At 31.3% G+C, this 13,153-nt stretch overlaps 1 protein-coding gene across 7 annotated transcripts in view; it reads right to left on the bottom strand.

Moving 5' to 3' along the window:
* LOC128985820 (protein still life, isoforms C/SIF type 2) overlaps positions 1–13,153 on the bottom strand; it is a 587,264-nt gene that overhangs the window by 193,076 nt on the left and 381,035 nt on the right. The window lies entirely within an intron of this gene.

Here is a 13,153-nt window from a genome sequence, read left to right as displayed (position 1 = left end):
AATTTTAATTATGTCTGCACGCAAAAATAAACCTAAATAATAACATTACCATGTACATGAAAGAAATACCAACTGTTCGCAAGTTACTATTTTATTTACTTGTTTGAAAATATTCTTATTATTTATAAAAACCATAATTTGGTTGAAGTTCATTGCATGAGAGCGGTTTTAAACCTATATTGTAATGTCCTACGTCAACATTTTGTAGAAGAGCGTAATTAATGTAATGTAATTTTAACGTTTAATGTAAAAAAGGTCAATTTATCATTTTTTTTCATTTCACAAGCAATTTCGAAAAACTATATTTTTATCCTCAGATAGTGTTGGAAACTAATAACAAACCTTTGTATCATCTATTTGAACTTTTATAAAATTAATTTATTATTAAGTACATATTTGCTTTTTGCATTGGCTTTCAACACAGCCTGAAATGCAAACATAGTTTTCAAAAAGGCTTGTGATATTAAAAAAAAACATAACTTTTGGCCTTTTGTACTAAAAGGTTAGAATTGCATTACTTAAATTTTCCATTATCTCCATAAATAAATAAGCATTATTTAACATTTTAGCTTATCTATTATTTAAATCCCAATGATATGCAGATGATATCCAATAGATTATATCCAGAATCCATCCGAATCATAATAGAACAACCACCCTTGATTTGAAGGAGATTTCAAGTCTTATAGTAGATGGAGTTTTAAACAACAAGCACTACGTATGTTATATTTAATCACGAACTAGCATACGCTATTAAAAACCAAATAGTTTTATATATTAATCTTTCTATTAGTTACTTAATCGTATGAAGTAATGAATACAAAAAATCTACTCACCAACCTGGATATTTACTTGTTAAATACAATTTTTAAGCCCTATGTAATCTACAATTGTTATTTTACAATGCCTACATTTTGTGACTTTGAAAATACTTTATTATAAAATGTATGTTCTTTGACTGACCTTTCCAATATAATTACATATAAAACCTAAGTTTAAAATTGTGTCATTTTCATTGGGCCATAATGAAAAGTTTACATTTCACTAATTCTCTAATGCAGTGAGGATTTTTTTGAAGATCGTATTCTTAAACGTCCATATGACAAAATTTTTGAATGTAATCACTTTATACTAAGTGAGCTAATATGACATAATAAACATAATAGCAAAATAACAACTTAAATTCTGTGAAAATATTTCTAATTGTATATTTTTATCCAATGGCATTCTTTTGATTAAATTTAAAACCGTTTTTAGGATTTTAAATGTTTAACGGAATCCCTTCACAAATGATATAACGCGCTACATGCGTTAGTCAAATTAATTTAACGGATGGTCTGCACGGTATTGCGAAACCAAACATTGTTTTGAATAACTGCTGAATATTATTTGCGTTTATTATTACCCGTATTAATAACGTATATTTATATGAGTATATAATCATAAAATACTAGTTTGAAAAATATGTAAAAAATTTATTAAACTGTGAATGTAATGCTGACTATTCTATTAATTACTGTATATTTTGGATTTAAACATTAAAGTATCTTTGAAAATAAAATTTAATAGATACATTATTGTCATAGTTGTTGTTTGATTTTTGCTTATTCGGACAACATTTCTCAAACGGCGTATTTCTCCAACTCAATATAAAAGTCCCAATTTTGAGAATCAGATTCTTTGAAGCAATATTTTACATATTTTAATATTTTTAATTACATTTTCTTTTCGTTTGAGAACTTCTGCAAAAGTACACCAGTAACATTTTCGTTGACCTAGAAAGTTAGTGAGGACTTTTATTGATATCTCTGCTACAAGTGTACCCTTTACAAACATCACGTATACATGCATTGCTGAAATGAGACATGTACTTTGCTCAGGATTTAAACTGAATAACGTGTTCCATTCCACCGAAGCTGATACGGACGGACTGCCTTAGCCCTTGAGAATTCAGCTTCAACCGATCCGTTTGTATTGAGTGGGATTTGCTTTGTCAGAACTCCTTTTGATCGTTCAATATACTTTTTACATGTCTTTTTATATTTAAATAAAATAAAAAAATTTCTGAAAACCATGATAAGAAATATTGTAGCTCATGAGTTTAATAATAATAATTTTTTTATTGCAGTCGACAAAGTACATTGCGTTACAAATGTCAATAAATAAGGGTTGTGAAAAAGTCATGTTTCAATCTCATTTTCCTTTTTTTATTTATATTTTTCTCTCTTCTTTTTTTTCCTTGGCCTCTTTCAATATGTTATGCAGGGTGTGCCATACGCTGGCAGGCACGTAGGTCAACATGGTGGAGAGGTAATGGTCACGTCCGGACAGTAAGTGGTTGTGACGACACAACGGATCTGTGTTGTCTATGGGGCCAGGCTCCGTGAATGTGAGGAACCTCGTGAGACAAGCCTTGGACACCACGTACATGTCCTCCATGGACGACGTCTTCTTGTACAGCTGTAGTATGTGATCTCGTTGTTCACTCATTTCTTGACTGGCCTTCCTGTAGAAAAGCATGTATGCCTCACAATTCCTGACGGTCTCCGGCCTTACTAGAGTTACGCATTGGTCAGCTGTAGTATGTGATCTTGTTGTTCACTCATTTCTTGACTGGCCTTCCTGTAGAAAAGCATGTATGCCTCACAATTCCTGACGGTCTCCGGCCTTACTAGAGTTACGCATTGGTCAGCTGTAGTATGTGATCTCGTTGTTCACTCATTTCTCGACCGGCCTTCCTGTAGAAAAGCATGTATGCCTCACAATTCCTGACGGTCTCCGGCCTTACTAGAGTTACGCATTGGTCAGCTGTAGTATGTGATCTCGTTGTTCACTCATTTCTTGACTGGCCTTCCTGTAGAAAAGCATGTATGCCTCACAATTCCTGACGGTCTCCGGCCTTACTAGAGTTACGCATTGGTCAGCTGTAGTATGTGATCTCGTTGTTCACTCATTTCTCGACTGGCCTTCCTGTAGAAAAGCATGTATGCCTCACAATTCCTGACGGTCTCCGGCCTTACTAGAGTTACGCATTGGTCAGCTGTAGTATGTGATCTCGTTGTTCACTCATTTCTTGACTGGCCTTCCTGTAGAAAAGCATGTATGCCTCACAATTCCTGACGGTCTCCGGCCTTACTAGAGTTACGCATTGGTCAGCTGTAGTATGTGATCTCGTTGTTCACTCATTTCTTGACTGGCCTTCCTGTAGAAAAGCATGTATGCCTCACAATTCCTGACGGTCTCCGGCCTTACTAGAGTTACGCATTGGTCAGCTGTAGTATGTGATCTCGTTGTTCACTCATTTCTCGACTGGCCTTCCTGTAGAAAAGCATGTATGCCTCACAATTCCTGACGGTCTCTGGCCTTACTAGAGTGACGCACTGGTCATCAAACTCTTACCACTTGATCGTCAAAAGATTTATTTTGACAAAAGACATAGAGCCACAGAATTGCCTACTCTACCTGTCTGTGCTCAACTCCATATAAAGGACAGGATTCAAGAAGTAATTATATTAAACAAACATCCTGCACCTCTATCCTATTTCATTCAAACGCAAGATGGTTGTTTGCGGAGGAACAGAAGATCACTGCAAAGATTTAGCACTTCTATGCCTTCTGATCACTCTCAACCAGCACTGCAGACCAGTCCTTCAGAACACCTCAGAAGAACAGAACCTTTCGATCATCCTGCAATGGCATCGCAGACAAATCCTTTAGGGAATCTAAGAAGATCAACAAGACAATTCAAACCTACCCCGGAGGTTCGATCTTTAAAGGGGAGATGTGTTGTTATTTATATGTGTTTGAGAACATATGGTATTAGAATATTATTTGTTTAGTTTTTTGTTGGCAAACATTCTGAATCTTGATTTATTGTAAAAGCTACCTAATAAAGTATTTGTGTTATTCAATTCAATTCAAACTTCTTTATTCATTATTTTGTACAATATATAGTGTCAGGTTGTACAACAACTTAAACTAGCCTAAGTGACAATCTCATCCACTCTATGCAGGAGACTGAAAAAGTGTTTTTGTATTCATAATGACTGTGATTGGTTGGAAAAATCTTCAAAATAATATGGAGCTATTTTAATCAGATATTCTTTTAATCTTTTTTTAAATTTGTTTTTATTACTTTCTTTTTTAATTTCTTTTGGAATTGTATTTAAATATCTTTGACCGATGTAGGAAGGTTTCTTTTCAAAAAATGTTTATGTCGAGTATTGTATTTATGAAGGGTTGAAATATAATCTAAAGGACGAGAATCAGCTTTCTTAATTGCTATTAAAATGCAGTCAAAAATATACTGTCCGTAGACTGTCAAAATATTGAGTTCAACGAAGTGTTTTTTCACAGAGGCATCACGCTGTAGTTTTAGCATTATTCTAATTGCATATTCTCGTTTTTTTAATATATTTTCAAGATTAATTTTTGAAGTTGCTCCAAATAACAAATCCCAAAAGTATTATAGCAATATTTTAATTTAACTTACGATAACACTACAGATAACTAGCGATTCTTTTGGATTATTGGTTATTTATTAAATTATATTTTATAATCCCCCAAGCTTATTATACGAGGTATGTTTTTTTTAAGTAAGTACCATTTTTAAAGTTCTCCGTTCCAGCGCTGCGATTGGCATTTTGGTCATTTGTGCTGTGTATGTGGATCTATTGACAAGCATGCACTGGAAATTTGGCAACAATTGGCTTTGTTTACATAATCAATCTATATTATTAATAATAATATAGATCGATGGTTTACATCCGGTTCCGAACATTCATAATGGTGCCGCCAATTGAGACTGTCACCGACTGTGAAGTGCGCGCTGTAATTAAATTTTTAGTGCTTAAGGTGTGAAAGCCATTGAAATTCATCGAATGATTAGTGAATTGTATGGCGAGAACATTATGAGTGACGGAATGGTACGCAAGTGGGTAAGGGCATTTACAGAGGGCCACACAAACGTTCATGATGAGTAACGCACTAGTCGGCGTCATTACTGTCCCCGGTACCCAGGAGGATAAGTACTTACTTAACTACTAAAATTAGCTTTAAATACAGGCCTACATACCTGCCTATATTAGTATTTAGTTTACTTTAATGTGATCATGTTTTGATTATTTAAAGGTTTACTTTCAAACTCTTAAGAAGTAAGCAAATTAACAAGGATTGAGCGAGATTAAGCTCCCTGCAATGAAGTTACAATGTCATTTAAAAGTATAACTGGTTTTGTTAAAGAATAATATCATTACATTAACCGAGGCGAGGATTCTAACGTCACTTTGATATCACGCTATGTTGGCTATTGTGGCAAAGTCTTGATGGGAAAATAACTTTCCTGATCTTGTTGTCTGACATACTAACTCTTAAGGAGGCGAAAAAAACTAAATTATCTAGCTTTAGTCAGATATTGTTGTAAAAAAGGTAGCATGAATATACTTTATAATTTTCTCGCAGGATTTCGACATTTAAAAATTGCATGAACTAAAATTTTCAAATAACTTATTTTGTTTTTAACCTTAACAAAAATATGACTTAAATTTTACAAAATTACAAGTTCTATAACAAATTCAAATATAAAACAACTTTATGTAATAAGCTCCAAACTGTTTTCATAAACTGAGGTGTCAAAGCGTTCTCTTGAAATAATTAATCATCTTTAAGGAGCTTAGAGGTGTTCATAATTCTCTCCCCACATCATATCGTTATTAGACTCAATATGCTTTTCGCTTGTTTGAATTATTTTAGGTGCTGTGAAACCTAAACCCTGAAATTTCTTCAAATAATAATTTCGGTCCAAAAAGCATCATTTCACGTTGACTAATGTTTTACGTTGTTTAACGTTTTATAATAACACCTGTTCAAACTTCCCTACTGGCGACATGGAGTAAAATCAAATAGTATAGCTCCCAATAATATTGTTTTAAAAATAGAGTAGGAAATTTAGTTCTCTCTTATAAAAATGTAGGTCAATAAACTATGGGTTGATTGTTTGGCACGTTTGATTCTGAACATACATATTCAACGTGAGCAAAGTTCATTTTTTTTAGAATTGCACTCAGTGTACCATATTCAGCCTAATAATAGCTGACAATTGTATTACTCATAGTAAGTTTTGTTGTAAATTTTAACATTATATTACTCGTAGATAAATTCAATTTTCCTATCTTCGAGAATAACGCAGTGTTTTTTTAAACTCTATTAAATGTTTTGTTATTGTTACGAATGTTAAATTGGTTTTTGGTAGTGCAACATAATTTCAGCGCACTAAGAAACTTACATACAACATTTCATAAAATAAGAAACAAACTTATTTTATGAAAAGTTGTGTTTTTCTCAATTATTTATATTGTATTTCATACAGAGGCTCCTGTAATGTGTCAAAGAATTACTTTAAATATAAAATTAAAGCTTTTAAGCCAATTGGGTTCTTGATTAAAATCTTTTTTATCAGTTTTGCACATTTGCTCCTTAATAAATATGAAAAAAAAATTTGTGTATGATATAAATTTATAATACTTGCACTTTCAATGAAAAATGTAACTTTAAGCTACCTTATTCACATGTAATATTATTCTTACTTTATCTAATTAAATAATACTCTTCAAATATGTAAAAATGATGGTTGGATTGATAAAAACAATTGCAAGGCAAAAATTTTACCAAAATTGAAAGCAACAGGTGCCACTTTTAAAGCTGGGTATTGTGATTAGGTTATTGTTTCATAACAACATATTTAAGATCCAAATACTTCTGTCTTCATTTAGTATATTTTTTTAATTGATTATTTTTCTACGTACGAAAGCACTGAAACATATTATGTCTGCAACACAACATAGATGCCAATGTTTGAATACCGTTTCCGTTATACAACGTTATTGCTGTTTACTCTGATCCGGAAAAACCTTGTCCTTGTTTTGCTGAATCAATTCCTGAAACAAGCCGGAAGTTGGTCTACAGCTACAGGCAACGCAATAACTAAGTATAGATTAGCTTCTTTCTTATTCAAAGTTTTCTTTAAAAAAAAGTTTTTAATTACATTGTTTTGAGATTTTCAATCATCTTGTCACACGGACATAACAAACCATAATATTATATATTTATGTTATCTTTGCTTAACTATAGCTTATTTACAACTCTTACCATGATTGTGTATTCAATATTTTATTCAGTCCTTCTTTGCATTCTCCGTTGCCGTATTTACTTGTTGTTAAACATATCTTATCAGCCAAAAATTAATAAATCTTAAACAAACAACTAAAATAGTGTAAAACAATAATAAATCGACAATGGGATGTATGTTACAAATTTCTTTAAAATTTTGTAATTACTATTTTTGTTTTCGAAAAAGTTTTTTCAAACATTCTACGTACCTACAGTGTAATTTTACCAATAAGTTTCACCAATTACAATATTATTTAGTATCATAAATTTAATTATTAATCTCGAAAAATTGCCAAATAAAAAAAAAATTATATTTAAAAGAACACTTTTTAAACGTGCAATATCTTTCCAAATATTTATTTACCTTGATAAACATTACCAATTATTTACAAATTTATTTTTTTGGTAGCTTTAACTATTTCTTTGCAAAAAGGTTTTGCCAGAATATATTTGATTATTCATTCTCATTATTGATTTAAATGATATATTGGATGGTTTCCCTAATATTGATTTTACCTCTAACAAATCACAACAGTATCCATCTCGGCAGACTGTAAGCCTCTTTAAGACGGCGGCTAGATTGCTGAGGGCCGTTCCTTGATGAGACATTCTTCTTGGAATTCTCCTCACTTTCGTCAAATCCTGCCTCTATACTTAAATTTTAAAATAAGGAGTGTACTTTTAAACAGTAAATTAATTTATAAGCGATTTAACATAATTTTTAAACTGTTTACGGGTCGTGGAAATAAACTGCATATTGTATAATGAATATTTATTTGATTAATTCATTATGGTGCGTAATACCATAGTCCATCTAGAACTACTGTCACTAAATAAATACACACTAGATGCGTTGTGAATGGGCATGAAACCCTTATTCTCTTAAAAAGAAACTAAGAACTTTTAGACTTTTATGCCAGAAAGGGTTGGTAAATATTTTCTAAATTTTGCTAAGCCATGAAAACTAATACGAAACACGAGATGGCTAAACAGTAAGTATATTGAAAACAACACTAATTTAGTTTTAATACTCGATATCTACAGAACAGAGTAATGGTTATATGTTTCCAGAAACACTGTACCATTAAACCAGAGACAACCCAGATTTGTCTGAATTAAAATAATACTTAAGTTCAATCTGAAATTATTGTCTTTGAACAAATATTACACTTTGAATAAACACCTGAATACCAATAATTTTAAGTTCTTGTAAATGACCTTAGTTTACATACTAATTAAGATAACACTTAGGATTTCTTAAATTGCTTAACTTTTGGCATGCGTGATAAATATTGCTTTATTTGTTTACTTTTAAACTTTCAACGTATGCAACTAGCTCTATCTTAAACATTTAAAAAATAAAATGGCTTGTTTGAAATAAATATATATATTTGGTTTTTATATAGATTCAGACTTTGTCTATAAGTGAATGTTTACGCAATTTTCAGGAATTTACAATTTTTGACAAAATCCCGCCACAAACACTCCACAACAAAAGGCTTTGCTCAAATTAATTTAACGGATGGTCTGACACGATATTGCTTAAACAAACAATGTTATAAATATACTGCTGATTTTATATCGCCTTTAATTTTAACTATATCAAGTGAAGTCGAATAATGTGTGCACATAAACATTAACAACTAAATTAAATGATAACTAAAAAAAACATTACACGGTACTTGATTGCAAAACTACTAAGACAAATATTTAAAACTTACGAAAAACACCAAAAAGTTCTTTGAGGCATATATTTTGCTCTTATCTTTGAGGCCTTCTTGAAATCAACAATACAATTTTATTTATTTGAACAAACGGAATGTCATATTCGTAGTCATACAATATAAGTAGCCTATAAGATGTATAAAAAAATATTCAATGTTAAAATATTGAAAATTACTCTGGTTAGTAAAACTTAAAACAACAACAGTAATAAAGGACTTAAGGGGTCCTAAAAATAAATACATTTAATTTGAATTCATTTAACAAAATGAATAGAAGTACAATTGTTGTTGGCCTTTTTTTACACAAGATTTCGTATTGACATCTCTGCTTTAAGAGCATTCTACATTAAAATTGTGTTTACTCGCGTCCTGCTGGAATAAGTGAGTCTCAGGATCGAAACGGAAAACGTTTTCCATTCCAACGAAGCTGATGTGGAAGGACTACTTTAGCCCTTGAGAATTCAGCTTCTACCATTTAGTTTGTATTGAGAAGGATTTACTTTGTCCAAACTCTTTTTGATCCTTCAATATATTCCTTAGTATACGCATTTTTATCTTTGAATCTCGAAAACACATGTTGAGTATTCAATACAAGAGAAGGACAACAGATCATACGTACTTGGAATCCTATGTTCCAATACGAGCTATGTCTATCGTTCTGTCTGAAATATATATCTCGAAATAAAAGTCAAAATTAGATGTATTAAACGTGTGTTTCCTTTATATTGCTTTAACAATTGAAATAAACTATACCGTCCCATGGATTGGTCCCACGGTACTTGTATAGAGGGTTGCCGTAAGAAAAGGTAGCAACTCAACAAATTGACGATCCGGGACCAAAATGTACAGGCCATGAATAAAGATAGATGTATAGAAAATTTTTAGAGAAAAAATATACTTTCTCTATAAAAAAAAAAATTGATTTAAAATAACTAAAGTTTCCCTTCAGATGAGTTTCAATTACGTCAGGAGCACAACGAAGCAGACATTTCGTGATTTCATTACCAAGACAAATGTCATGGCGATTGTCTTAGTTGATTCATTTTTAGCACTTGGTTTTATTTAGATTTACTTTAAACGTGAAATTTGTCGTTGTTGATTGGGTTTCATCTACTTTCTTGTATTTTTGGTGTGAGTAGTTACGTAAACTATTTAGACATAATATTTATTTTCGTGTTCCCTAATAATTATAAATCTTATAATACATAATTTTACAACCGTGCATCAACGTGAAGTAAACTTTTTAGGTTTTCATGTAAACCTCGTTACACCTTTTATACTTCGAGTATTTCATCGATTTCAATAGATTAGAAGTGAATTTTTGGTTTTTTGATTTGAATTAATTGTGTTTAATTTAACAAGTATATAGTAGTAATATAGCATGTATGGATACTGTTAAATGATTTTAATCTTAGTTTTTCATATTGTGGTGAATTTACTATAGAAAGTTGAGGAATTACATGGGCCCAAAAGGTTGGCATGGAACTTCATATTATAATTATTAAGTTATCACCCAACTTTGCCCTACACAACTACTATTCAACTATGAAACTAAATCTAAGGATTTTAAAGTGTTTGTCAATGTTTTCGAGTGAGGAGTGTTTAATATTAATTTTTTACTATACAGCATACTTATGGCTGTTACCCGGTATTGGTTATCTACAACAAATGTATTCGTGTTGTTTTTAATTTATCTCTTAAAACTTGCTAGAGTCACCACATGAAAATAAAAATGAATTTTCGACATTTTAATCGAGGGCGTTGCAATGTGGTTAAAAATCACGTTTGCAATGCCACAATTCCTCAGAAAGTGTCAGTCGATGACCACCGTTACAATTTTGTTATTTACAATGAAAATCATCTTTCTATACAATTTAATATAGATGGTTTCTTAACAAATACTCGACGCATTCTATTTACATGTTTTACAAATTATATATTTTTGTACTCAAAATTTAAAATTTTTGTATTACTAATTTTATTGTTGGACTTGCTTGAATGTAACAATAATCTAGTAAGGTTGGTGTTAGTAAAACGTTTAGCTTACAATAACAATTATCTAATTATAGGGTAGATAAGTTGGCACAGTGCTTGCCTTAAAATGTTAAAGTGCCTCGTTCGATCAAAAGCCGAGTGAATTACAATGTGAGCTGGATTTGAAGTTGTCAAGCAAGATATATTTGGAATTTGTGATCGGGTTAACGATTAATGATAATCCAATACAAAGGCGAAGTTAGATATTTCAAAATCCAAAGTCAGCGTAAAATGTATTTGCAATGGTATTACGAGCAGTATTTACTCGTATTAGAACTATATCAGGAGTATGCTATCACCCAAAGGATAAGAGTCGGTAAGCCTTGATAGAATTCAGTGTACTATAATATCGAATAGAGATAAAAATCTGTAGTAATCAAATTTGTTTAAATTTTTTTCAAACGAAACAGCGATAAAAGTTGCTGTTCACAACTGCGCTGACGGCTTTTATATTGTATTGTTGAGGAAAGACACAATTAAAGTAACTCGAAATCAGCTCTGCCGTCAAAAAGGGACTCTCCGTCGAGTCAGCTTTCAAAAGCAGAGTCTCATTACGTCAAGATGGTCGCTTTGGCAGACCAAAACCACGTCATAATGGCCTAAAATACGGCAATGTTGAGTAAGACCGTATACATACTAAGACTGACTGTTGGAAACTTAATTACATTAAGCATTGGCAATCTTTTTTACACAGAAAGATAAACACTGAGGTATCAAACATATAAAATAGTAATTTCGTACAATTACAAAAGACATTCTTTGCTCCTCAGATTAGCTTTTTGTGCATAGCTTGTCCCAAGAAGTGTATTATATATACTTACTGAAAAGATAAAATGCAGTTTAATTATAGCACAGAGAGTAGGTAAAGAGTTAATCTTGAATTCCTCATAAATTATACCACAATGAAAGAGGTTATCGGCTAATAATTGTAGGTACATACGACCACAGCGTAAGTTCAATTAATTAAATCTCATGTTAAATTTACAGAAAGTAATATAACACGTATTTTAACTTTGCACAATGAAATTAAACTTTCCCGTAATATGTGCCTACGAATCCTGTAAGTATTAAATTAAATAAAGGTGGATTTTGCTTCATTGGCATTTTAATACCATATATTTCTAGTTTTATCCAAGGGGAAATTCTGATTTAAATAGATTATTGTTTACAAAAGATGGAATAATTTTTATGAAATTATTACTGCGCTAGAAATAATTGACATCCGAGATGAGTCTTCTTATTTAAAATACAAAAATAACTTGGCCAGAATTGTATACGAAAATAGTAATTAAAGTAAAAAGAAGTAATTTTGAAATAGACAAGTGAATGAAATAAGGCAGCTAGCTCAAGATGTAATTACTCCAAGCTTTTTATATCCTGTGAAATCATTATTTCTGTTCTGATGAGGTATTTCATTACACGAAGAGGTTGACCTTCTCAAATCTTCAGTTTTGTTTCAATATTATTCATTAAGTATTTCTGTAAAATCAACTTATTTTTAAAGTGTAACGAGCCAACATCATTAATAGAATACAAGGATATAACGAAATGTATTACAAGCGGGTCACATGTTACATTTAGTTGTTTTACAAATTTGTACATGCATTTCATAAGCGTTCTTTTATCTTGAAAGAAACGGGGTTCCTAAATTAAAATACTCACTGGTTTAACTATCATTATAACTCTTAAAAAGTCAAAACTATCAATAATATTTCCCAAAGAAACCTTTAGGGCTCTTTTTATTTCTGATAGGTTGACGGTGTCTTAACTATCATCAAAGTGTTTCGATGATAAATTATTTACATGGAATATTGATCATGAAACACAGTCTACGTATTTATTTCGAAACTCATGAAAAATACAACTCTAATGATGTCGTTCTCCTTTTCCGAGAAAGTATTAAAAATAATGGAGCGATCGGGTGATATATTAGCTTGACTTTATAAAAAAAAATTTATTTACAGCATAGTTTAAAGGTGAAGGTTTCCAAAATACTTTGACAAAATCTTCAATTGTTGATACACGTGGAATTTAAGATATTAAAAGATACAGTTTACTACTGCATTCAGTATACTGAATACGATCTTCGAATTCGTACTTTACGGCAATCGTGCACATTTAAAAATCTATAAATATCTAATGCATTTTCTAAGGCTAATGTACAGCTTCTATCCTTTAAGGCTAAAATTTAGAGTGTAAGAGTAAACGAGTGGTCTCGTTCGCTTTTC

This window comes from Macrosteles quadrilineatus, unplaced genomic scaffold (genome assembly GCF_028750875.1).
Source record: "Macrosteles quadrilineatus isolate MER2022 unplaced genomic scaffold, UCM_ALF_1.0 Scaffold_2__2_contigs__length_208266976, whole genome shotgun sequence".
Classification (NCBI taxonomy): Eukaryota; Metazoa; Arthropoda; class Insecta; order Hemiptera; family Cicadellidae; genus Macrosteles; species Macrosteles quadrilineatus.
This window is presented reverse-complemented; position numbering and strand designations above follow the sequence as displayed.